At 41.2% G+C, this 27,615-nt stretch overlaps 1 protein-coding gene across 5 annotated transcripts in view; it reads right to left on the bottom strand.

Annotated features, from left to right (window-relative positions):
- KLHL8 (kelch like family member 8) overlaps nucleotides 1–10,362 on the bottom strand; it is a 66,379-nt gene extending 56,017 nt beyond the window's left edge. Inside the window, exon 1 of one of the 5 annotated variants that reach the window (XM_055297060.2) lies at nucleotides 10,127–10,362. The gene's annotated coding sequence lies outside the window, so the exon portion shown is untranslated. The remainder of the gene's footprint in view (nucleotides 1–10,126) is intronic. The other 4 variants (XM_055297063.2, XM_063610256.1, XM_055297062.1 and 1 more) reach the window with 4 other exon arrangements.
- Between the last annotated feature and the right edge of the window lie 17,253 nt (nucleotides 10,363–27,615).

The following is a 27,615-nucleotide window of genomic DNA, read 5'->3' as shown; positions in this document are numbered from 1 at the left end:
GACCATCCTGGCTAACACAGTGAAACCCTGTCTCTACTAAAAAAATACAAAAAAATTAGCCGGGCATGGTGGCGGGTGCCTGTAGTCCCAGCTACTCAGGAGGCTGAGGCAGGAGAATGGTGTGAACCTGGGAGACAGAGCTTGCAGTGAGCCGAGATCATGCCACTGCACTCCAGCCTGGGTGACAGAGCGAGACTCCGTCTCAAAAATAATAATAATAATAAAAATAATAATAAAAGAAGTTATTTTACAATTCAGTTAGATGAAGATTTTGGACACTAAAGATTATATTTTATAGCAGTATGTGATTAATTTTAGAGCTACACCTGAAAGCTGATGGAAGATGTATGTGCATTTACCAAAATCAATTCTTGCATACTTGTGAAATAACAAAATGGCAAACCCCATCTCATGTTCTATAGAGCAAAACCTGAATGTGTTTAATTTTCCACATACTTCAGGTTATTTCACACCTCTCTGCCTCCTTTCAGGCTTTCTGCTCTTTCTGAAATGCGCTTTACCACCACTCTCTCCTGCTAACTCTTGCTCATCTTCTAAGACTCAGCCCAGGTTCATCTGCTCAAGAAGGCCATCGCTAAAAATCCTATTCCTAGCGTACTTCCTCTGTGCTCCCATGAAAATCTGATATTTTTTTCATTATACCTATCACAAAGTATATCATATTCAATTTTTGGTCAAATTTAAAATACTTATTACTTATAAGTACCTATTCACTACTAGTCTTCCCTATACCACTACATAAGCCCATAAAGTAATAGGCACCATCTCTCTTCACTGCTATTACTCCCATGTTCAGTAAACACATATAACACAATAAACAAAGTACTTAAAATATTTTTATAATGAACAGATTATGAACACCAGAGATTATTTTTCTACTATAATCCAAATCAATGTATGCTTAAATAATTTTAACTAAAGTAACACTGTGCATAAGACATTTACTTCAATTTTTGAATCACTTTATTCCAAAGGTAATACACTTCTTAAAATTTCCATTTTTACTTTTAAGTCAGGAAAAAAGTAGGCTATACTCATTATTTCCTTTTTATTTACATTTAAAATTTGAATCAAACAGTCCAAAATATACCAATCATTAAAGGAGAATCTGCTGGTTTGAAAAACTGTATAATAGCTTCAATAGTTCCTAAAGTATACATGACTTCCAACAAGTTACTGCCGTGACTTTAAAAAAATGTTTTTCTTGGCCAGGCACAGTGGCTCAAGCCTGTAACCCCAGCACTTTGGGGGCCAAGGCAGGCAGATCACTTGAGCCCAGGAGTTTGAGACCAGCCTGGACAACAAAGCAAAACCCCATCTCTACAAAAAATACAAAAATTAGCCAGGCATGGTGGCACGTGCCTGTGGTCCCAGCTACTTGGAAGGCTGAGGTGGGAGGATCACTTGAGCCTGGGAGGTGGAGGTTGCAGTGAGCTGAGATCACTGAGTTGGAAAGAATAATTTCCTAATTGGAAGTCAGGACGTGCTGAAATTCAACACTGATAGGAGAGCCAATGGAGAGATCTAGTAGGCTACTGGAAAGACTGATAAGAGAGGTCACTGGTGCTGAAGTCAAAGTCAAAGTTAAGTGTGAATCAGATGTCTGAAACAGCTCGATGTCAGAGTCCTCTTTTAGACAGATGTGTTCTTGAAGAATAACTGAGTTAAGACCAACAATAACATGGCCTTCAGTTAGTAGTACAGCAACATTGTCTGCCGAAAACTGTCCTTACATATAGAAAAAACGCAGATTATAATGAAAGGGAAAATGATCAATGAGAATATTAAAAAGTCCTTATTAATTAATGAAATTAAATATTGCCAAAGACAAAAAATAAAATTGGTAGGGCTGTCAGGAAATAAACACTCTCACACTGCTGTTCATATAAGCCTTCCTAGGCTCCATTTAGCTAAGATATCCAAAATCTTTTTAATTTACGTGCCCTCTCATGTGGCAGTTCCACCTTTTAAGAAATATCTTGATGACTTAGGCTGTGAGTTATACAACCTAGTAATTCTTTTTTGAAAACTGAAAAGCTAAAAACAACCAGTTACCAATGAGCTGGGAGGACTGCTTGAGACTACTAGGAGTTCAAGACCAGCCTGAGCAACATAGTGAGAGCCAGCCTCGACAAAAAATCAAAAAATTAGCCAGGTGTAGTAGGCTTGCACTTGTAGTCCCGGCTACTCAGGGGACTGAGGTAGGAGGATCATCTGAGCCCAGGGAGGTCAACGCTGTAGTGAGCCATGATCTTGCCAGTGGTCTCCAGCCTAAGCGACAGAGTCTCAAAAAGAAAAAAAAAAAGTTTTTCTTAACAATAGCATTTCCAGTCTTTACAGTCATGTGCTGCATATCAGTGTTCTGGTCCACAATAGATGATGATGGTGACCAATGTATAGATGATAGTCTCATAAGATTATAACACTTTATTTTTGCTGTACCTTTTCTGTTTAGACACACAAATAGGTAACCACTGTGTTACAGGCTTGACTATAGTATTCAGTACAGTAACATGCTATATAGGTGTGTAACCCAGGAGCAACAGGCTACACCACATAGCCTAGGTGTGTAGTAGGCTATACCACCCAGGTTTGTGTAAGTATACTCTATGACGTTTGCACAATGACAAAATCGCCGATTAACATGTTTCCTAAGAGTGTATCCCCATCCTTAAACGACACACGCAATATTAGATACTACTATTATCAAAGCCTGCTTGTTAAATACTAATGTCATTTCTAGGGTCTATGAACAACATTTTCACTACACTGAATACTTTGTAAGATGTTTATTTTGGGATTTGTTTTATTAAAAAGGAATTCCATTGACACCTTACAGTAATCATTTCCTTGTTTGAACTGGGCCACTTAGTTTATCACAGTCATAGTGGTCTAAAAGTCTAGTATAAAGTAGTAAAAGAAAGATCTTGAATTTTACCTAAATATGCGAACTACATGCGTGAACCTTAAGGGGGCCTATATTACTCATTATTTTTATTTGAGAATGTCAGAGAAGTGACAGGGTTGTACTTAAGATAACAATGCCTACTAAAAAATTAATGTATCAATAATTTGTTGCCAAGTATCAAAGTATGGAATGTTTCACACTGGATGTTTGAAACCAAATGAAAAGCACAAAGCTGAATTTACTACTTACTGAAGGGATGGCTATGCCAACCAGGCACAGTCCCTCTGAATAGAGCACATTGCTGATCTTACATAGAGTTTACGGGGTAGCATGGGATTCAGGGATTGGCAGACTTTCAGAGGCTTATTAACATAGTTACTGACATTAGATTACTAGTAGCTACATTACTGGGAAGTTACCTAATCTCTCTGGGTCTCAGTGTCTTTATTTTTAAAAGAACACAGCATGGCTGTGTTCCAATAAAACTTTGTTTACAAAAACAGACAGCAAGCTTAGTTCAGCCTACAGGCAGTAGGTAATCAGTTTCCTTCTAGTTCAAAATTATAGTAGCACATTTTGCTATTTAAAATTATAGAAGCTGTTACCTTGCTTTTGAGAGATATCTGCCAGCCATACGTGACACAAGGCACATAAACTGGTGGTTAGCAGCAGAGACTTTCGAGCTAGACACTTTTGGGATTCCGTGTTAACGGTGTAGCCTTGGGCAAGTTACTTAAAATTACTCTGAGCCTCAGCTCTAAGGCTGTTGTGAGGGGTAAGTGAAGTAATTCATATATTTAGCTCTGTATCTAGTACATAGTAAGCATTCAATAAACAAATGTTATTACTTTTATAAATTATGTGATCCTGAGTCCTTGGTCAGGAACACAGTCCTGCAATCAACATTTTTTCCAGCAAAGAAATAAAATATGCTTTATAATGCTCTACATGAGACTGCAATTATTAGGAACCCACTATAGAAAAGATGATAATACCCTAAGTCATCTTTTTTTTTTAAATGACAACAGCAAGCATTAATTGGGTGCTTCTACTTCTTAGTTGTATATTTGTTGTATGATATTGGTTAAGTTACGTAACGTTTCATTAACTTTAGTTTCCTCATCTGTAAAAATGAGGAAAATAATAGTATCAACCTCATAGGATTGCTATAAAGCTTAAATGAGTTAACTGGCACATAACAGATATATATATATATGTATATAATTGTCATCATGAGTGACATACTTACATGTATTCATTTCAATCCTCAGGATAACTCAAAGAGGTAAAATTCCTATTTTTTTACAGTTTTGGATAATGAGGCCGAGAGACGTTAAGACACCTAACCAAGGTCTCATAGCTATGAAGTGCAATGTCGAGGATTCAATAGAGACTTGCCTGACTGCAAAGCCCAAGTTCTTATCACTAGGCCAAAGACAGAATTAATGTTTTCTCCGTATGGAGGTGCCTATGTGTAAATGACAATGAGAACCAAAATAGTGGTATTAATAATATTCTCCCTATACAGGAAATGTTTCAGGAATTTTTAAAGGTTTTTTTTCGGTTTTGTTTTTTCTTTGAGATAGAGTCTTGCTCTGTCACCCAGGCTGGAGTGCAGTGGCACAATCTCAGCTCACTGCAGCCTCCTCCTCCTGGGTTCACATGATCCTCCAGCTCCGCCTCTCAAGCAGCTGGGATTACAACTGTGCACCACCATGCCGAGCTAATTTTTTGTATTTTTAGTAGAGACAGGGTTTCACCATGCTGACCAGGCTGGTCTTGAACTCCTGGCCTCAAGTAATCCACCCGCCTCGGCCTCCCATGGTGCTGGAATTACAGGCATGAGCCACCCCGCTTGGCCAGAATTTTTTAAGGTTTAAGTGTAGGAGAACCCATACAAATCACTGATCTTAAAATGATAGGATTCCCATAGGTAAAATTTTTGATGAAATTATTCCCTTTTGTTTTCCATATCTAATTAATTTAATTCAAACTTTCATTATTAAAGTTAAGCAATCCTCTGCATTAAAATAACTAAAGATCCAACGTAGTGACTTATCTTTTATATATAAAGTATGCTGCAATATTGGCATTCATCTCTACTACTAATCTTTGAGGTCTATTTAAGACTTCTCAGACTATTTTTACAAAGAACCACACTTCTGCTACTTTATTCTATAAATTCCCAAATATTGGTTTAGAACCTTGAACTCTGAAAAACATTTCAATATTTTCATTTCACTTTAAATGAAAATATTAATATCAAAGGAAAAAAGATCTCAAGGAAAAAGACATTACTTGATGGACAGATTCATTCACAAGTTTGTATAGCATCACTTGATCCACCTCATACTTTCCCAGCCTTGGGAATGCTACTGGTAACTGATCCAGAACAGAACTTGGTTTTACACTGTAAAGCCTTATAGCCCAGCAATCATTATACAAGGAAAACAGGGCAAAATTCCAAACGCTTATTTTAATAAGAATAAACTCAGATTTAAAAGTATGTCCGATTCAGAAATTCAAAAAAAGCAAATAAGTTTTAAATGTTATAAATGAAAATCACTAATGATAATATAACCTACAAAAGCAAGCTGTAAATTTCTTGAAAACATACATATCCATCTTTTCAAACTAGCAATACTAAAAGTCAAAGTGATCATCAATTAGGATTTAATATAATTTTATACTCTACGATATACAAGAAATATCATACAACAGATTATGTACATATCATCATCTAGTTTGAAAGATTAAATACTTAATTTTCTTTAACATTAGGTGTTTTGTTGTGAAAACAAAGAACATCCAAATTTAGAATAAACAAGCCAAATTATCTTTTGACATTTTAAATAATATTCTGACATGCTGGATTGTATGTCCCATTCTCTGCCTCCACTGTATTGCCCATCAAGGCTGGGGGTGGGGAAGAAGAGAGGAGTAGACAGTATCTGCCTAAAGATAATGAATCAATCAAAGGTACCACTTCCAGGTAGAAATAGCAGCACTATTATTCATATGAAGGTAGTGTATAATAAATATCAATTCTAGCTTTGGAAGAAAAACAGACACTCAGTGCTTCAAAAATAACCTGTTCTCTTTCCTTTCCGCAATATAACCTGTTTCTCTTTCCTTTCCACAAAAAAACTAATTTTAAAAATAATCTCTAACATTTTTACTAAAGAAACCTGCCTAGATCATTGAAGCTAGTGGTTTCCTAAACCTTTAGTGGGAACAAGGTCATGATGCTCTTTTAATTTAGTTTCTCCCCAGAAAAGTACAAATTTACATTTAATTTCTCCCCAGAAAAGTATAAATATACAGAGTTCACAGACCCTTGGAAGACCATTTATGCTCACGCTAACAGATGCAGTTTAAGAGTCAGCGAGACGAAGTAGAAAATTTCCCAAGGTCCCTCCAACCCTCTTCCATAATTCTCTCTCTGACTCATAAGAACCAACTAAATCATTCATAACCAAACCAAACAATATACTTTCTTGCATGACCAACCCATTAAAAAAAAAAGCAGCTGACAGTATCTACATAGCAATATCCACCAGAAAATAAATTGTACTGGCAGCATTTTAAAATATAGCATGTAACTAGTAATATCAATGAATATTATAGTTGATCACAGCTTAGAGAATGCTTTCACATACAACACCAAATAATCCTCAATTCTGGTAAAATAGAAGTACGTATTATTTTTACCCCCCTTCCACAGCTAAGGAAAGAGGTTTAGAAAATTACTTGCCATGCTCACACAGCCAATAAGCGGAGATCTGGGATTCTAATAGAGAATTGTGTAGTACCAGAAGTGAGCTCAGAACATTATTATAGTCTGGTACTTTCATAAAAGCCCCTCAAAACAGAGAAAACAGAATTTTTAAAAATAGACTAATGGGTGACATTTTTATTGTAGACATATCTTGACATGAGTAAATAAAAATTAATTTATTTAAAATGCTCAACTCCCTCGTTTCTTTGGCTAATATAAAACATTTTGTTCAGAAAAAAAAAAAAAAGACATAGTCAAGTGAATTTTAGTGACTGAAAACAACATTTTGTTATTTTATGAAACATTTATTCTCCCTCATGTCTTGCTTTTTTTTTTGGAAATAGGGTCTCACTCTGTCACCCAGGCTGGAGTGCAGTGAGGCAATCATGGCTCACTGCAGCAGCGCAGTCATGGCTCACCACAGCATTGACCTCCCTGGACTCAGGTGATCCTCCCACCTCAGTCTCCCAAGTAGCTGAGACCACAGGTGCACACCACCACATCTGGGTAATTCTTGTATTTTTTTTTTTTTTTTGTAGACACAGGGTTTCACCGTGTTGTTCAGGCTGGTCTGGAACTCCTGGGATCAAGCAATTGGCCTGCTTTGGCTTCCGAATGTGCTAGGATTACAAGCATGAGCCACCGAGCCTGGCCTCTTTTTTTTTTTTTTTTTTTTTTGGAATATAGAGACAGGTCTCACTTTGTTGCCCAGGATGGTCTCAAACTCCTGGACTCAAGCAATCCTCCTGCCTCGACCTCCCAAATTGCTGCGATTACAGGTGTGAGCTACCATGTGGAGCCCTTTAGTTCTTAATATACAAAAATAAATGTGACTCTTTTGGGAATTCCAATATAAGTAACCAGAAATTTAAACATTCAATTTATAAAACACAAAAACTATCTGAAATTAATGTTTAAGATGTCTGCAATAGACTCTTTAATCTTTTTAAAATGACAATATCCATTTCAGTTCTCTACAACTCTCGAAAGTTCTTGATAAAAACAAAAGGGTTATTTGTCCAAACCCACAGAATGTTTAACACCAAGACTGAATCCTAACTGTGGATGTGATAATATGTCAATGTAGGTTCATCAATTGTAATATATGTACCACTCTGATGAGGGATTTTTGGCTCTGTAGGGGTAGGCGATACATGAGAAATTTCTATACTTTCCACTCAGTTTTGTTGTGAACTTACAACTGCTCTAAAAAAGGAAATTCATTTTTCAAAATAGCAGGTGGGATCAAAATTTACCCAACTTTTTTTTTTTTTTTTTTTTTTGAGATGGAGTCTCGTTCTATTGCCAGGCTGGAGTGCAGCTGCGTGATCTCAGCTCACTTCCACCTCCCAGGTTCAAGCTATTCTCCTGTCTCAGCCTCCCGAGTAGCTGGGACTACAGGCGCGCGCCACCATGCCCAGCTAATTTTTTTGTATTTTTAGTAGAGATGGGGGTTTCACCATGTTGGCCAGGATGGTCTTGATCTCCTGACCTCTTGATCCGCCCGCCTTGGCCTCCCAAAGTGTTGGGATTACAGGCGTGAGCCACCGCGCCCGGCCCTAACTTTCTTCTTAATGAATGAAGAAATACTGTTTTTAAAAAATTACCCTCACTGAATGTGAACTGAGTTTCTTGTCAAAAAATGTGCAATTATTACAGAATATATCATCTTGGCCAATTATCAGTAATCTTATCAAATGCTAAAAGAATTGGCAGCTTTAAAAATTAAAATGATGAAGCTAAGTGCTCATATGTAGTTGAATAGAGTATCCTGAGACTTTTCTTTTTTTGAGATGGAGTCTCATTCTGTCGCCCAGGCTGGAGCGCAGTGGCATGATCTCGGTTCACTGCAACCTCCGCCTCCCGGGTTCAAGCCATTCTCCTGTCTTAGCCTCTCGAGTAGCTGAGACTACAGGCACGTGCCACCACGCTCAGCTAATTTTTGTATTTTTTGTAGAGATAGGGTTTCACCATGTTGGCCAGACTGGGCTTGAAAATCCTAACCTCAAGTGATCCCCCCGCCTCAATCTCCCAAAGTGCTGGGATTACAGGCGTGAACCACTGCACCCGGCCCCTGAGACACTTCTTTTTATATTTAGGCCTACGCAATTTGGTATCTTGAAAGCCAATGTTTTAAAAAAGTGACTAAATAAATAAAGTGACTACAAGTTTGAAGTTTGAACTGGGTCAGTCAGTTTGACAAATTAAGGAGGGTGCCAGGAGGAAGTCTGAGGAAAAGCAGCAGCTTAATGCCACCGCCATCTCCAAGCAGCTTTGCAGGCGCCAGCACTGTTAGCAGCACTCCTCCGCGTACCCAAGAGTACCGCAGGGCCAGAACACGAGAAAGATGCGCGAAGAGGATTTCCTTCTAGAGAGAGAATAAAGAACACCTAGAGTCCAACAATTACCATCTTGTATAGGAGAAAAACAATGCAAAGGAAAAAACGTGCAACCAGCAGATAAAATACTTATGTCAACCCAGGTTCTAAGTACCTTTTCCCAAAGTATCCCTCTCAACTGGTAACATTAGCTTAGGGCAAAGAGTCAAAAATAAAGTTATGCCATTAACACAGATGAAAATACTGAACGTTTTCTATGAAAAGTCACCCGATTAAACACTGCCAAGAGGGAAAAACAGTGCAAGTCCAGTAAAGCACGAGGCACGTAGAAAATTCAAGCTATGTAGCCAAATCGCTCTCTCTGAAGAAAATAGCAAGCCAACTGAGCCCAGCACGGAGTGGAAGACGTAAAGAGCTGTCATCGTGGCGGTAACAACTCCACCGGGCGGCTGCGCGTCTAGAAAGAGGCTGCGGTTCCTGGCTCCACAACAGGAGGCACTCTCAACAAGGTCTACACCGCCGCTCCCGGGAAGGCACCTCCAGGGCGGCCAGCAAGCCCCCCGAGTGGGGACAGGCAGTGCTTTCCTCGCCTCGTCCCCGCGCGGCGTGGCCCGGAGGTGGCCCACTCGCCCCGCCCCCGCAGGCTGCCGCTCCAGGGGGCGTCCGGCCGCCCTCCCGGGGCCCCGAACCCGCGCCAGCCGCACCGCGCCTGCCCTCTTCCTGGACCCCTCTTCGAAAGACTGGGAGGAAGGAGTCAAGGAGCCGCCGGCGAGACTGACAGAGCCAGAGGCTGGGGCTCCCCTCCGGGAGCTGGGAGCATAACCCTGCTCCTCCCGCCAATGGGGGCGACAAAAGCCGTGCAAGGGAGCTCGGGGGCTGGAGCTCCTGCTGTCTGGGCCCCAAGCCCTCTCAGCTGTGGAGTTTCGGTTTGTGCACGAGGACTCGAATTTCCTCCGCACACCGGAGACCCAAGACGGGACGGTGTTGCGACCTGGGGGCTGGGGTGAGGGAGGGCTCGGCGCGAGCGGACGGCACCGCACAAAGGAAGAGGGGACTGAGGGGAGACGAGCGTCCCGTTACCTCGATCCTCGACCTTGTTCTTCCTGATGTCGCTAAGGTTGCAGCCACGTTACCCGGCTCCCGGAGCCCCGGCCGCCCTCAGCGGTACTTCACCAGCCCCGCGCGAGCACCCTGCGGACGCGCGCTCTCCTGCGCGGCCCCGCGGAGCCCTGGCGGGCGCTTGGCGTCCTCTCACCTCAGCCCCCGTGAGCTGCGGCCTCTGGGGGCGGGGCGGGCTGGGCGGGGCTGCGCACGGCACTCTGGGAAGTGTGGTTCTCGGGACCTCCTCCCGGAGTCCGCCCCCGCGGCTCCCTAGTGGGCGGCCGGGTCTCAGCTACTGGGCAGTGTTGCCCGGCCTGGTGAAGGCGGACCAGGGCGTGGCGGACGTCCCCATAACAAATCTTGAAATAAAATACTGCCTAAATACCTTTGAGCTTATCCATGCTTCACTTCTGTGGCGGTACAAAATTTAGTTTCTTTGTATGTCCATCAAATCCCCTTCTGCGGTTGTGAGTGTTCCTGGGATTTATGTCTTTGAAAAAAGTAGGGGAAAAAAAAGGTTTGCATTTATTCCTGTGTCACTTTCACCACGTGCTCTACAAAGGATATACAAAACAACTGTGTTTATAAATACACACCCACAGTTTGTAAACCTAAGGAAGCAGTTGATTGACCTGAGAGCTCGCTGCTAAAAAGCAGTGCAAGTGGCCGTGCGCGGTGGCTCACGCCTGTAATCCCAGCACTTTGGGAGGCTGAGGCGGACGCATCACGAGGTCAGGAGATCGAGACCATCCTGGACAACATGGTGAAACCCCGTCTCTACTAAAAATACAAAAATTAGCTGGGCGTGGTTGTGCGTGCCACCAATCCCAGCTATTCGCAAAGCTGAGGCAGGAGAATTGCTTGAACCCGGGAGTCGGAGGTTGCAGTGAGCTGAGGTTGTGCCACTGCACTCCAGCCTGGCGACAGAGCAAGACTCCGTCTAAGAAAAAAAAAAAAAAAGCAGTGCAAGTAAAAATGCTGTTGAATCAATTTTTCTGTAATGTCAATAAAGTGGAATGTGTGAGGCAGGAGATCAAGAGACAGCAAAAAAAAAAACAAAATTGTTTTTAAAGAAAGATATTCCCCTAAATGTGTCTTTTGCCAGACTAACCTCAAACTTTCACAATCCTAGGAGTCTATTTCAGAATAAATTTAATCCTAAGACCTTTATTAATATTAACACATATGAACATTAGCACATTGATTTTAATAGAAATGAACATATATCTGTGTATATATATATGCATCTTCTATAAAAAACTCCAAAGCGACTATTTGAATTAGAAATTTTATTTCTAGAAAAAAATCACTTTATTTACATTGAAATACAAATAATTCTTAATATCTCAAAATATTCCTCTTTAGAGCATTAGTATTTTGCACATTTAATGCAAATACCTTTAGAAAAATAGAGTAAGATGAGTTTCAAAGAAGTATGCAGTGAAGAAAAGTCATAAAATGTGTCTGGAACGTGATGTAAAAATTGTTCGGGCTCAGAAACCGATACCCCAAAATATGGTGCTTTGCCTCGCTGAACTGAGGAAGCAGCTTCAAGGTCTCTCTCACCTTCCCCACTACCCCTCCTGCCTCTCAATTCTTTGTCTCTCCCAAAGCGCCAAATGACGTTGTTCTCTGAATTTCCCTTATCTGCCTAGAAACTAGACCTGCCAAAGAGGAACATATTTGCCTTACCTGAGTTTTCATTTACTTAACTCATATTGGAGGAAGAAAGACAAGTCTGTCAACACTCTTGGACAGACTTTTGTCACAAACTATTGTCTCCTCTATGGGCTCAACACACTTTTTCCCAGGCCATTGTATGTTCCCCATTTTCCTCTAAAAGTTCTTTACTATACCTTAAGTTGCCACATTTCTCCAATCTCCCTTTCCCCTATAAAGAAGAGTATATAAACGTCTCTACCCCATTGAGTTATAGGGTAATCATTCTCCTGAAATCTCCCTGTGTTATGCACGTTAAAATAAATTTTGTATGTCTTTTTTCCTATTAATCTGCCATTTCACAGTTGATTTTTCAGTGAACTTTCCAAGGGAAAAGGGAAAGCTTCCCTTTATTCCCTTTATTAAACATAAAATACAATATGTATTTTATTTATTTATTTATTTATTTATTTTATTTTACTTTTTTGAGACGGAGTTTTGCTCTTGTCGCCCAGGCTGGAGTGCAGTGGCACAATCTCGGCTCACTGCAACCTCCACCTCCCAGGTTCAAGTGATTCTCCTGCCTCAGCCTCCGCAGTAGCTGGGATTACAGGCGCCTGCCACTATGCCTGGCTAATTTTTGCATTTTTAGTAGAGACAGGGTTTTACCATGTTGGCCAGGCTTGTCTCGAACACCTGACCTCAAGTGATCCGCTCGCCTCGGCCTCCCAAAGTGCTGGGATTACAGGCATGAGCCACCACGCCCGGCCTACAGTATGTATTTAATAAGACGTTGTTAATAGAAATTTTGTTTTTTATAGCCTAAGCTTTTATTTTATTTTATTTTATTTTATTTTATTTTATTTTATTTTAGAGACAGAGTCTCACTCTGTTGCCCAGGCTAGAGTGCAGTGAGTAGCACATCATGGCTCACTGCAGTCTTGATTTCCCTGGCTCAGGTGATTCTCCCACCTCAGCCTCCCGAGTAGCTGGGATTACAGGCCCACACCACCACACCTGGCTAATTTTTTGTATTTTTTTTTTTTTTTTTTTTTTTTGTAGAGATGGGGTTTCTCCATGTTGCCCAGGCTGGTTCTCAAACTCCTGGTCTCAAGGGATCTGCCTTTCTTGGCCTCCCAAAGTGCTGGGATTACAGGTGTAAGCCACTACTCCTGGCCACTTTTCTTGTAATAAGGTGCACAGTAACTCCTAAAAATGCTTATAAAAAAGAGCAGAACTGCTCTTTTTCTTCTGCTAATTGACATATACACAATAAACTACTTGTAGTTACTAACAAATCAAAGAAATATACACAATATTTCAATATTATTATCATCTATTTATCGAAGAATATTTTTTGAGCACCAGACACTGAACTAGGAACTGGGAAATACACAGTAAACAAAACTGAATAGTCCCTGCTCTCATGGAGACATAGGATCTAGACTGGGAGATAGAGAATTAAACAGCGAATAATGAAAAGGTATGCATGGGGTGGCCAGGGGTTTGGGGAGCACCTAAGATACACCTAATCTAGAGCTTTTTGTTGGGGGCAGAGGAGTCTGGCAAAAATTCTGAAAATTAAATGAAAATTTTAAACCAAATAGCTATAAACTGGGGCAAAAAAAACTTTCCCTAAAAAGTGATATAACAATGCTCTCAAATAATGACTTAAAAATATATACAGTATCTTACAAAACAGGATATACCTCAACTAAAACAAAACACACATTTCCTAAATCGGACAAAGTATCTTCTTAGCTTTTACCCATTCCTCCCTAGCTCCATTTGAGAATAAGCAAGACTAGCCTATAATAAGTAAGGATCTAAGAAATTCCTTCCCTTCCCTCAAAGTCCCATAAATTAAAACTTGAAAGGATCTGATAGCTGTTTGTTCATTTTATGATTGTACTTTAGTCAGAAAAAAATGCAATATTTTAACCCCAATCAACATTTGCATTTTTTTTTTTTTTTTTTAAATTTGAGACGGAGTCTCGCCTTGTTACCCAGGCTGGAGTGCAATGGCACGATCTTGGCTCACACTGCAACCTCCGCCTCCCAGGTTCAAGTGATTCTCCTGCCTCAGCCTCCTGAGTAGCTGGGTTTCGGCCTCCCAAAGAGCTGGGATTACAAGCGTGAGCCACCGCGCTGGCCAACATTTGCATTTTAAGTCTTTATCTTTAATCCTGGGATAAAAGGCTTTATAACCATCAAAAGAATTTCAGATGTGGGCTGGATATGGTGGCTCATGCCCTGGATGACAGAGCCAGACAATTTTTCTTTCTCTTAAAGGGGTGGGGGAGCGGGGAAAGAATTTCAGATGTGGCTTGCAGAGGGATTTGGAAAGATTAATGAAGAAGGTTATTTTATCTTCATTTGCTAGGGAGGCAAAGCTTGCAACCAGAGAGCAGGTCCCAGAAGAGTTGCTAAGATTCTTTGTCTATGAAAACGTACTTAAAGAGCCTGAACACCACCAGCAAGACCACTACCTTCCTGTCTAGGTCAGAGTTACTGGCTTGCAGTTACATTTCATCCCAATCCCTTGACTCCTATCCTGTCACCCTCCTACAAAACCAGCCTTTACTGTGGCACTTCAGCTTCCCTCAACAATCATTTCCTGCCTTTTATCCTAAGACACACATGTGGATGGCTATGTTTTCTGACCTTAGGCTGGTGGCTCAACTTGTGCTATTTTAATAAATTAATGACAGTTCTTCCATCCACTACCCATGCAATCAGCCAGACATAGGTATCTCTAAACCTTTGCTGACCATTTTCTGATATATTTCTCTGATATATATTGTTGTTTTGTTTTTGTTTTTATTTTGTTGAAGAGATGGATGGGGTGGAGTTTGGCGGGGTGCCGGGGTGGGGGGATTTTGCTATGTTGCCACGGCTGGTCTTGAACTCCTGGCCTCGAGGGATCCTCCTGCCTTAGCTTCCCGCCTTAGCCTTCGGAGTGGCTGGGATTACAAGGTTCAAGTCACAGCACTCAGCATCCCTGAAATATTTAAAGTTACCAATTTTTCTGTGGGTCTTTGTAATTGCTGCTCCTTCTACCCCTTTGCCTGGCGAACTCTTTCTAATCATCTAGTATTAACTTAGAAAACTTTTTAATTAGGAAGCCTTTCTTGGTTACAGTCCCCCCTCTCCAGTTTTGGGTTACTGCCTCCTATATATGCTCATCTTACAACTTATTTTTGCCCCTAAAGTAGCACTTAGTGAGCATTTTAAGAAGTTATCTATATCTTTCATTTGTCTGAAATCTCCTTAAATAGAAAATAACAGCATAGTACTTGATGTATAGATGCTTAATAAATACTTGGACTATAAATGGATGCATATCAACTTTGCTCAATAAACAACCATTCGGTAACTACTTCCTGCCAAGGGCCAGGCAGTAAATATTTTAGGGTTGGGGCCATAAGGTCTCTGTTGCTTCCTAAAGGACAATAGTCAGGTCTCACTGGTGGCTCCAAAATATCTATATAAGACAGAATTTGAGTTAAAACTTGGAATGAAAGGAGTAGGGGTGCAGCTCTGGGTTAGAGGACATTACTTGAAGATATCTTTGCAGGCAAACAGTTATTGTATCCACTGAATGTCTATTTTAGGTGGTTTGGGGGTGGGTCTGTGGGTGAAGCTAAAACAGAAAGCATCATCCTTGCTATGACCACTGCTAGTTCCGTCGGTGCACTAAATAATTTCTTTTGAAAATTACTAGTGTTGGTGACTTTTGAAATGTGGGTGTTGTTGTTTTTTTGTTTTGTTTTCATTTTTAGCATTTTATTTTTATTACTCCATCATACCCAAGTCTAATCAGTTTCCATTTCCCATGAACCTGCCTAGATAGGGTTGAATTCTCAGGCTGAATATGTGGGGGAACTGTGGAATTCTCTCTGGAGCAATATGAGAAATGACAGAATGACAGCAATTTGCCTCCATCCCTACCACATTCAAGAATTGTGACTTTAGTTACCAGAAAAAAACACATTTAGAGAAACTTTGTTTTTCAGTAACTATTTTTGAAACATGTGCCACATACTTCTGAGCAAAATTGTATCCATATGTATGGTAGAAATTGGCACAGTGAAACAAATGTAATTGTGTTTCCATTGCCGTTTGTATTCCAAATGTACAATGTCTGTGAAAAGTACTTCTTTCATTAAGATATAGCTCTATATTAGGCCAGGCACGATGGCTCATGCCTGTAATCCCAGCACTTTGGGAGGCCAAGGCGGGCGGATCACTTGAGGTCAGGAGTTCAAGACCAGCCTAGCTAACATGGTGAAACCCTGTCTCTACTAAAAATACAAAAATTAGCCGGGCATGGCGGTGCACGCCTGTAGTCCCAGCTTCTTGGGGGGCTGAGGCAGAAGAATTGCGTGAACCCGGGAGGCGGAGGTTGCAGTGAGCCGAGATCGCGCCACTGCACTCCAGCCTGGGCGACAGAGCAAGACTCTGTCTCTCTCTCTCTCTCTCTCTCTCTATATATATATATATATATACACATATATATTATATTTGCTTTCTGATATCATCTTCACGTTCTCATAATAGAGTCAATCTGAAAAGTTTATTTTTTTATTTATTTTTTGAAATGAAAATAAATGCAACATGGCAGACCCTGCTAGCTGCTTAAACAGCATCTTTTTGCCTTCTTTTTTAGAAGGAGAACTCCAATACTTTTAGCGGGATGGCTGTAAGCCCAGCTAAAAGTGCAACTATTGCACAGGACTTTGGGGATGGCTGCTTAAAGGAAACTAATCCAGTTTTAAAGTATCTCTCTTATTTTTCTTTCTTCCTGGAAGTGATGGCTTGAGTTTTAGTAGCCATCTTGGACCATAGAGTTGTTTGACACTGGAGACAGGGCACCATGGCTCATGCTGCAATCTCAGCACTTTGGGAGGCCCAGACAAAGGAGGCTTGAGTCCAGGAGTTCGAGACCAGCCTGGAGAACACAGCAAGACTGTGTCTCTACTAAAATTAAAAAAAAAGAAAAAAATTAGCCAGTAGTGTTGGTATGTACCTATAGTCCCAGCTACCCGGGAGGCTGAGGTGGGAGGATCCCTTGAGCCCAGAAGTTGGAGGTTGCAGTGAGCTATGATCATGCCACTGCAGTCCAGCTGGAGAAACAAATCCAGACCTCGTGTCTAAATAAATAAATAAATAAGTTATTTGTCTTTGGAAGTTATGTATAGGATGCTGGAAGAATGACAGAAGGAGCCTGAGTCCCTTATGACCATTAAACCATCATTTTAGTCCAGGATTGCCTCCCTTTGTGCAATGAAAATAAGCTTTTATCTTGCTTAAGCCACTGTGTCAGGGCTTTTGTTTTATATAGCCAGACCTAACCCTGATTTAAGAGCATACAGAGGTGCATGTGTATTACATTACGGTAAATTATGCAACCCTCTATATTCTCTGCCATTTGATATTAGCCTGATCTCCTGATCCCTGAGGAGGGTAGGAGGCTGGAGTTTGGGTTCAGTCACAGAGCTAGTGATTCAATCAATCATGCCCACATAAATGAAACTCAAAAAAACCCTCTGGATGCCAAAGCTCGGTGGAACTTCCTGGTTGGTGAACACATTGATGTGTCAGGAGGGCAACACATCCTGACTCTATGAGGAAAGGGCATGGAAGTTCTGCATATGGAACCCTCTCAGATCTCACCCAATGTTTCTCTTCATTTGGCTGATACTGATTTGTATCTATTAACATTATAACACAATTGTTATAGATATAGTGCTTTCCTGTGTTCTGTGAGTCATTCTAATGAATTATTGAACCTATGGGAGCCATGGGAACCCCTGAATTTGTAGCCATTGGTTTGGAGGTGACGGTGCTCTGAGGACTCCCAAACTTTCTGCTTGCATCTGAAGCAAAGACAGTTTTCTCAGGGACTATGCCCTTAACCTGTGGAGTTGGCACTAACTGTGGGTGGTTAATATTGGATTGCACAACAGTATCATACTTGATTGGTGGCTTCTACCAAAACAGTCTCACTAAAGACCTGGAGGCTTTGGAAGTTCCAGTTGAGAAAAGGATAATATTTGCATTGGAACAAATATGGCTACTCCCAAATTGCCAAGTGGCCTGCCCAGCCTTTCAGGCTTTCTTTACTTTTTAATCAGCAATTTAAGCCTATTCTTTTACTGGGTCAGTGGAGAAAGAAGGTACAAAAGTCAGGAGTCATGAAGAGATCAGCAGATGAAAACCACCAACTGAGAGATAAACTAGGGTTGAATAATCAGACAGGGTATGTGAATTTACTTCCCTAGACCTTGACCATTTTTCATAGAAACTTAAAGATAATACTTTGAGGTTATATGGCAACCTTTTGTAGATGATGTAATTCCTTCCTCTAAATGGTCGCTACCAGTCATGAAGCCACAATCTACCGCTCATGTACCCATAATCTTTGCACAGAAAGATTTTTGTATAGAAAGAAGCTCAAATTCTCAGCTTCTCTGGCTAAGTGATTCCCCTTGGGAGTTTACAAGCTAACATTGAACATGGAAAATTACATTTAAAAAATTATAATTGCATTTCTTTTTCAAAGAAGCAGAACCAGAAGAAAAACTTGCAGCCTGTTTCCTCACAGGTGAAACTAGACTATTAGAATAAAATAGCCTGTTGCTCAGCCTACTTGGAAGGTTTCAGCTGCTCCTTTTATCATCAGCTAAGACTTGAATTATAGAAGGCCAGAGGGTAATTAGATATATGCCTACCTGGTAGAGGTACTACACAAAGACTCTTCCTTTATGCTCGCAACTGTTGAATAGAAAACAGATGAGGCTAAGCAGAGCTCAGGACAGATGATATGTGATCACCTTTGTGGCATGGACATTGACAAGCAGCCATTGACACATCAGCCCGAACTTTTGAAACCTCCCTCAGAACATGGTCCTCAAATCTGGAATATCTTTTTCCTTTTTTTTTTTTGGTGGTGGGGGGGCGGGGAACAGGGTCTCACTCTGTCACCTAGGCTGGAGTACAGTGGTGCGATCTTGGCTCGCAACCTCCGCCTCCCAGGTTCAAGCCATTCTCCTACCTCAGCCTCCCAAGTAGCTGGGACTACAGGTGCGCACCACCATGCACGGCTAATTTTTGTAATTTTTGATAGAGATGGGTTTCGCCATGTTGGCCAGGCTGGTCTCGAACTCCTAACCTCAATTGATCCACCTGCCTTAGCCTCCAAAAGTGTTGGAATTACAGGCGCGAGCCGCTGCACCTGGCCTACATTTTTTTTTTTTTTTTTTTTTTTTTTTTTTGAGATGGAGTCTCACTCTGTCACCCAGGCTGGAGTGCAGTGGCACAATCTCAGCTCACTGCAAGCTCCACCTCCCAGGTTCACGCCATTCTCCTGCCTCAGCCTCCCAAGTAGCTGGGACTACAGGTGCCCGCCACCACCTACCCTTTTTCTTTAGACAAGAATTAGAAGAATATTCATTTTACCTCCCTCCCTTCTCAACGTGAGCCCTTTCCTCAAGTTTTGCCAAACATCTCACTCCTCCCTCCTCTCAAGTTCATTCCCACCCTCTCAGTCAGGTCACTGGCAGAAAACTCATGGCACACTTCAGCAATTTGAGGAGAGTTTAATAAAGGTGTGGACAGATTCTAGAGGCAGCTGCAAGGAATAATGCAATACTTCTGAGCTAGTAAGAGAGCGGTTCCTGGAACCTGGAGAGAGGAAGCTGTATGCAGAGCACCTCTTGACTAAGGTCTTGATAAAGGAAAACAGCTAACTTGTGACAACCCTGCAAGAAGGGAGCTGAGAGAGAAACACCCCAATCTCCCTGCCCTTCCCTTTGACCTCCTCAAGTGACACTTCCACCCCCAATATAACTACTGGAAGCCAGGGGACAAGGATGTCTGTTAATTTCATCCATGACGTTTTCTGGCACCAATCAAGGTGGAGAAGAGTGAAGACAAATCTGGAGAGATCTGGAGAGACAAATAGCACCCCTACTATTAATGTTTTTGTTCAGACTGGGATTATCACCTAGATCACCTCATTCCAACTGTCATGTAATCCTCTAGTCTGGTCAAGAATTCCATGTATGACCTACTTTTAAACATAGAAATGCCTCTCTCCTCAGCATTTTTATCTGTATCACTCACACTGACAATCTATAAATCTTTTATTACCACTTAAATGTTTCATGTGTATATAAGTACCCATTATATTATTAGCTCTGGGGACCACAGCTTAAGAGTTACAAATCTATTTCCAGCAACTAACGCAGTGCTAAGCACAGACCAGGTGATCAGAATTGTAATCTTCTCAATTCCTGCCCCTCACTTTTTATCCCACTCCCTACCTGCTCCAGGACAGGCTTACACCTTCACATTATGATGGAAAGAATCACTTAAAATCAGTATCAGAAAGAACCAGAAGCCTAGATGTTAGGATTTTTTGCATAGTATTTTTGCACACGTGTCAATACATGTGTTCCTGACATCGGGGCTGTGTAGCACGCACGTGGAATGTGGACTTCCATCTGGAGAAATCTCCAGCCCTTCACCTGGGGGATTTTCCTCTCTGTCTGGGTAGCCCTGGCCAGCACAGCAGGCTAGAAGTGCTGGGAAGTTCGTCCTGTCTCCCCTCCCCGAAAGCGGATTTCAACCAGTGACTGAAGGGAGTTGGTGTCTGAAAATCACAGCGGCCTCACCTGCCCAGTGGGGGCAACTCTGAGGTGCATTCTGCCTGGTTTCTCAGTTTCCCAGGGGAGTGAGCCTGGTCACCCTCCGCGGAATCTGTGTGCTAACGTACCCTTCGTTGGCTTTCTTCCCTTTCTTTCTTTCTTCCCTCTTCTCCTGGGAGTGCCTTTTGGGATCCTTTTCCAAATGAAATACCCTGACTTAATTATTAATAAATCTAAATCCTTACGTCTGGGTTTGCTTCTGGGGTAACCCAACCTAAGACATGCAGGTGCTGAGTGCCAGCCTTCTGCCTCAACATGCCACCTGCGGAAGAATGGCAGTGGGAGAATGATGTGATAATCCCACCTGTGAACAGTAATGTTCACAGGGCAGGCATGTACAAGGACGTGCTTTGCTTGATATAACTTCTATGTCCCACAAAGCCTTTTTTTTTTTTTTTGAGACGGAGTCTCGCTCTGTCACCCAGGCTGGAGTGCAGTGACGCAATCTCAGCTCACTGCAACCTCCACCTCCCAGATTCAAGCGATTCTCCTGCCTCAGCCTCCCGAGTAGCTGGGACTACAGGCGTGCACCACCATGCCCAGCCAATTTTTGTAGTTTTTGGTAGAGACGAGGTTTCACCATGTTGGCCAGGCTGGTCTTGAACTCCTGACCTCAAGTGATCTGCCTGCCTCGGCCTCCCAAAGTGCTGAGATTATAGGCATGAGCCACCATGCCCGGTTGATTGTCCACTTTTATTGTTCTCACAGATTTTCTCCTAATGCTTTATTTCTATAACCGTGAATCTAACATAAATATGCCACATTCTATTAGGATGACATCTCCCTTTCAAAGCTAATAATTTCTAATATTTAAAAATAATTATACATTTCCTATACTTACTGGTATGTGAGGTTAATTATTCTTTATGAGTGTATAAAAAGGATAATTAAATAGAACTGTGCACTTACCTCTGGGTGCTCCTCTGCAAACACATCTCTCTTTCTCCCATAGTAAACACTATCTGAATGTGATATTTATTTTTCTCATGTATTTCTTTGTAGTTGTACCCTATTTGCATTTAGTTTGCATGTGTTTGAAATTTAAATGGACAGAATCGTACCGTATGTATCTTTCTCCAGTCTGCTTGTCTTACTCAACATTGTATTTGTGAGATTCATCCCTGTTGATACACATGGCTGTGGTTTCTTCATTTTTCACTGCTACATACTATTTCATCATATGAATATACCATAATTTACTCATCTTGTTGATGGATACTTGGATTATTTCCAGGTTTTTACAATTACAGACAATGCTGCTATGGACACTCGTGTGTATGTATAAGGGTACATAGCAAATACAAGAGTTTCTCTAGAAGTGGAATTGCTGGTTTTACAATATGCATGACCTCAATGTAACTAAAAAATGCCAAATTGTCTTCCAAGATTGTTATATCAATGCACACTTTTAAGGAAGTTTTCTGAGGACTCCAGTGATCATACATTCTGGCCAAGACTTGGTTTTACCAGACTTCTTAATTTATAACAGTGGTAGACATAAAATAGTATCTTGTGGTTTTAATTTTTCCCTAATCTTGTGATCATAATTTGTACTTATCTAGTTATGAATGAGGTTTTAATATGTTTAATATATTTATTACCAATTCAGATCTCCTTTTTTGTAAAATCCATGTTCAATTTGTTGGTCCATTTTTCTATTAGGTTTTTTTTTCCAATTATTTTTTAGGTGTAATTTTAAAATATTCTGAATAGTAATCCTCTGCACATTATATGAGTATTAAATATCTTCTTCCAGTTTGTGACTTGTCTTGCTTTTTAGTGATATCTTTTGATAATCTTGCTTTCCAATGGTATCTTTTCTTTTTCTTTTTTGAGATAGAGTCTCGCTTTGTTGCCAAGGCTGGGGTGCAGTGACATGATCTTGGCTCACTGCAACCTTCGCCTCCAGGGTTCAAGCAATTCTCCTTGCCTCAGCCTCCCGAGTAGCTGGGATTACGGGCACAGGCCACCATGCCTGGCTAATTTTTTTGTATTTTTAGTAGAGATGGGGTTTTACCATGTTGCCCAGGCTGATCTCAAACTCCAATGGGAGGTAACTTTTGATTAGAATGTAATCAAACTGACCAGGCACGTGGCTCATGCCTATAATCCCAGCACTTTTGGAGGCCGAGGCGGGCGGATCACTTGAGGTCAGGAGTTCGAGGCCAGCCTAACCAACATGGTGAAACCCCAACAAAAATCAGCTGGGCATTGTGGCACACACGTTTATTCCAGCTACTCGGGAGGCTGAGGCACGAGAATGGCTTGAATCCAGGAGGCAGAGGTTGCAGTGCTCTGAGACTGTGCACTGTACTCCAGCCTGGGCAACAGAGTGAGACTCTCTCAAAAAATAAACATAAAAGAATGTAATCAAACTGATCAGACTTTACCTATTTACCTAGTGGGTTGAGTTTCTTTTATATCTTCTTTGAGAGATATTTCCTATTTCTGGGACATAACGATATTTTCTTCTAAAATTTTGAATTTTACATTGTATAATTAAATCTTTGGTCTGCCTAGGTTTTTTATAAAATCAATTTTTATCATGTTACCACTTATGCCTACAAAATCTTGATTGAAGACACTTGATAAATATTTTTCCATTTTCTTTTTTCATTCTTTGATTTTCTATTTTAAACAATATTTTTAAAAATATAATTTCAGGCTAAATGTATCTTTTAGAAGCACTCGACAATGCATTCTTTGTCATTGTTTAGACATTACATAAACTACCAAAAATGCAAGTGAGCCAACTATTTGTCATAATCAGTGTTCACTTATTGGATGAAGAACTACATTTAGAGTAGAATGAGTTCTGGGTCCGTACTGTAGATGTAGAGATACTTTAAAGTACTATCATAAATCACATAAAGATGTTTTGGTCAGCAAAGGACTGCATGTATGGGTGGTGTCATAAGATTATAGGGCAGCTGGCCAGGCGTGGTGGCTCACGCCTGTAATCCCAGCACTTTGGGAGGCCGAGGCAGGCGGATCATAAGGTCAAGAGATCAAGACCATCCTGACCAACATGGTAAAACTGCGTCTCTACTAAAAAAATACAAAAATTAGCTGGGCGTGGTGGTGCACACCTGTAGTCCCAGCTACTCAGGAGGCTGAGGCAGGAGAATCGCTTGAACCTGGGAGGCAGAGGTTGCAGTGAGCTGAGATTGCACTACTGTGCTCTAGCCTGGGCAACAGAGCGAGTCTCTGTCTCAAAAAAAAAAAAAAAAAAATTATAGTGGAGCTGAAAAATTCCTATCTGTTAGTGATGTCATAGCCACGATAATGTCCTAGCACAACGCATTACTCAAGCTCATGTGCATATTGTGATGTTGGTGTAAACAAACCTACCGTGTTGCCAGTGGTATAAAAGTATAGCAGATACAATTATGTATATTCTATAATACTTGATAAAAATGACTATATTACTGGTTTATTTACTTTTTATTGCTATTTTAGAGTATACTCCTACTTATTTCAAAAAAAGTTAACCATAAAACAGCCTGAGGCAGGTCCTCCAGGAGGTATTCCAGAAGAAGGTATTGTTATCATAGAGATGACAACTCCATGCGGGTTATTACCCCGGAAGACTTTCCCAGTGGGGCAAGATGTGAAGATGAAGGCAGTGATATTCACGATCCTGACGCTGTGTAGGCCTAGGCTAATGTGTGCTTGTGTCTTCGTTTTTAACCAACAGTTTAAAAAGAAAAGAAAAGAATAAAAAAGCTTATAGAGTACAGATATAAAGAAAATATTTTTGAATGGCTGTACAGTGTGTCTGTATTGGAAGCTGTGATGTTAAAGAAGAGTCTAAAAGTTTAAAAAATTTTAAAGTTTATAAAGTAAAATATAGGAAGCTAGGGTTGGTTTATTACCAGAGAAAGAATAAATATTTGAATAAATAAATATATTTTATTTATAGTGTAGCCTGACTGTACAGTGTTTGTAAAGTCTACATAGTGTACAGTAATGCCCTAGGCCTTCACATTCACTCAGCACTTACTCCCTGACTCACCCAGAGCAACTTCCAGTCCTGCATGCTCCATTGAGGGTAAGCGCCCTATACAAGTACCATTTTTTATCTTTTATACTGTATTCTTACTGTACCTTTCCTATGTTTAGATACACAAATACCATTGTATTCTAGTTGCCTACAGTATTCAGTCCAGTAACATGCCATGTGGGTTTGTAGCCTAGAAGCAATAGGCTAGACCATATAGCCTAGGTGTGTAGTAGGCTATACCATCTAGGCTTGTATAAGAACATTCCCTGATGTTCACAAGAGAAAGTGATGCATTTCTCAGAATCTTGTTAAGTAACACATGGCTGTATTTGAGGTGCCAAATGAAGAAAATATAAAAATATCCCTTTGTCATCATTTGAGATGAATTGAATAAACTACGCTTTGGGGGGGGGGGGCAGGGTGGAGAAAAAGCATAATTGTTATCATTTAATCATCACCTAGCATGATCTCTATAGCAAATCTAGCATTGAAAATTATCCTCTATGTTTCATATTTAAATATGACCTACTGAATTGAATATGGAGAGGTGTGATAAAATGCAGAATATCTCTCAAACCCTACCAGCTCCTAATACACCCCGAGGGGCAAACAGGACCTTTCAATGACTTGGCACCAGAAGAATTAGGCCAGAACACAAGTCTTTGGGATGAGGAGAGGTTGCGGGCTGCCGGGCTGGTGGCTGGGGAGGGGGGTTGGGGGGAGGGGGGATCGAAGGAGCCATTGGAAACGTTGTAAAATGCTTGGAGCGCCCTCTGCTGGAATATATTGGTAAAATAGTAGTAGTGACGAAGCGCTTTGCCACCAGGTTGGCAGAAACAGAAACCAAAAAAAGCGAATGAAATGGCTCTTTCTTAAAGTAAGCCTTGACACGAGGTTCAAACAACAGTAGCCTTTCTTCTAGAGTTTTATGTAAGATTTGTCACTTTTCCTTCCACCTTAAAATATCTGCCTTACACCAGGAAAAAGTATGAATTTGATTTCTTTTTCCTTTTCCTTTCCTTTTCTTTTTTTTTTTAGACGGAGTCTCGCTCTGTCGCCCAGGCTAGAGTGCAGTGGTGCGATCTCGGCTCACCGCAACCTCCGCCTCCCAGGTTCAAGTGATTCTCCTGCCTCAGCCTCCTGAGTAAGCTGGGACTACAGGCGCACACCACCATGCCCGGCTAATTTTTGTATTTTTGGTAGAGACGGGATTTCACTATGTTGGCCACACTGGTCTTGAACTCCTGACCTTGTGATCTGCCCGCCTCGGCCTTCCAAAGTGCTGAGATTACAGGCGTGAGCCACTGTGCTGGCCTATGAATTTGATTTCTTAATAGACACCTTAAGGGAGGCAACCTCAAGGAAGGGCATAACATCACTTTAGAACACTGAGGACTGAAAATTTCATTACAGCCCAGACTTTTATTCATTGCGTACCTTTTGAAAAGTCATTTAATTTATCTGTACTGTGTCTTTTTTTTTTTTTCAGACGGAGTCTTACTCTGTCACCCAGGCTGGAGTGCAGTGACACAATCTCAGCTCACTGCAACCTCTACCTCCTGGGTTCAAGCGATTCTCCTGCTTCAGCCTCCCAAGTAGCTGGGATTACAGGCGTGCGCCACCACGCCCGGCTAATTTTGTATTTTTAGTAGAGATGGGGTTTCTCCACGTTGGTCAGGCTGGTCTCGAACTCCTGACCTCAGGTGATCCACTCGCTTCGGTCTCCCAAAGTGCTGGGATTACAGGCGCAAGCCACCGCACCTAGCCTGTATTGTGTCTAAAGTGAAGATGACAATAACAATCCCAAATACTTTGATAGTGGGAAGTTTCACAACAGATGTGAAACAAAATTCCTAAGTGCCACATGTCCTTCCCATTGCTAAAAATCCCAGAACTGGCCAGCAGCCATGTTCCCAGATGAACACCGTATTGAGTCCCAGTCACTGTGTCAGGACTGAGAATATGGTTCTCATCCTCCCAGAACTCCCAATCCAACTGTCTACTGGGGAAGACACTATAATAATGCAAATAACAGCAATAAAACATGGAAAGAAGAATGTATTGGAAGATCATAAGGACACGTATTTTTCTAGATAATCAGAGAAGTCTTCAAAGAAAAGCTGTATTTGAGCTGGGTCTTAAATAAATAATGAGATACTTGCTAATACAATGTATATTTTTTTCCTTAAAGTTGTTTAACTGTTATCAGTAGAAACTAAAAACAAAACAAAACAAAGTGTGTTTTTTCAACATAATAAAGAACAGAAAATTAGCCTAGTTCTAGTTTATTTCATTGGAAGTCTTAACAAACAACATACTGATGCAGTCATTGATTAAATAAACAAATCATAGCCAGGCACAGTGGCTCACACCTGTAATTCCAGCACTTTGGGAGGCCAAGCAGGCAGACTGCATGAGCCCAGGGGTTAGAGACCAGTTTGGCAACATAGTGAAACTCCGTCTCTACTAAAAATACAAAAATTAGCTGAGTATGGTGGCATGCACCTGTGGTCCCAGCTACTCAGGAGGCTGAGGTGGGAGGATAACTTGAGCCTGGGAGGCAGAGGTTGCAGTGGCACAATCTTGGCTCACTGCATTTCAGTTTGGGTGACGGAGTGAGACCCCGTCCCTAATAATAATAATACAGATTTAACACTGATAATAATAATGAGTTCCGTTTTTGCTCCCCTTTCAGAAAAACATATCTAAACATATCTGTGTTCTGTTAATGTGTTTTAGTGTTATATCTTTTTTTTTTTAAGATGGAGTCTTGCTGTGTCGCCCAGGCTGGAGTGCAGTGGCACAATCTCAGCTCACTGCAACTTTCTCCTCCTGAGTTCAAGTGATTCTTTTGCCTCAGCCTCCTGAGTAGCTGGGATGACAGATGTGCACAACCATGCTGGGCTAATTTTTGTACTTTTAGTAGAGACAGGGTTTCACCATGTTGGCCAGGCTGGTCTTAAACTCCTGACCTCATGATCCACCCACTTCGGCCTCCCAAAGTCCTGGGATTACAGGCGTGAACGTCCACGCTCAGCCTACATCTTATATTCCATGCATTTCTTATATTTCCTGGATTTCTCACCAAGCATATT

This window comes from Symphalangus syndactylus, chromosome 10 (assembly GCF_028878055.3).
Source record: "Symphalangus syndactylus isolate Jambi chromosome 10, NHGRI_mSymSyn1-v2.1_pri, whole genome shotgun sequence".
Taxonomy (NCBI): domain Eukaryota; kingdom Metazoa; phylum Chordata; class Mammalia; order Primates; family Hylobatidae; genus Symphalangus; species Symphalangus syndactylus.
Note: the sequence above shows the minus strand (reverse complement) of the source record. Positions and strands in the feature narration are given on the sequence as shown.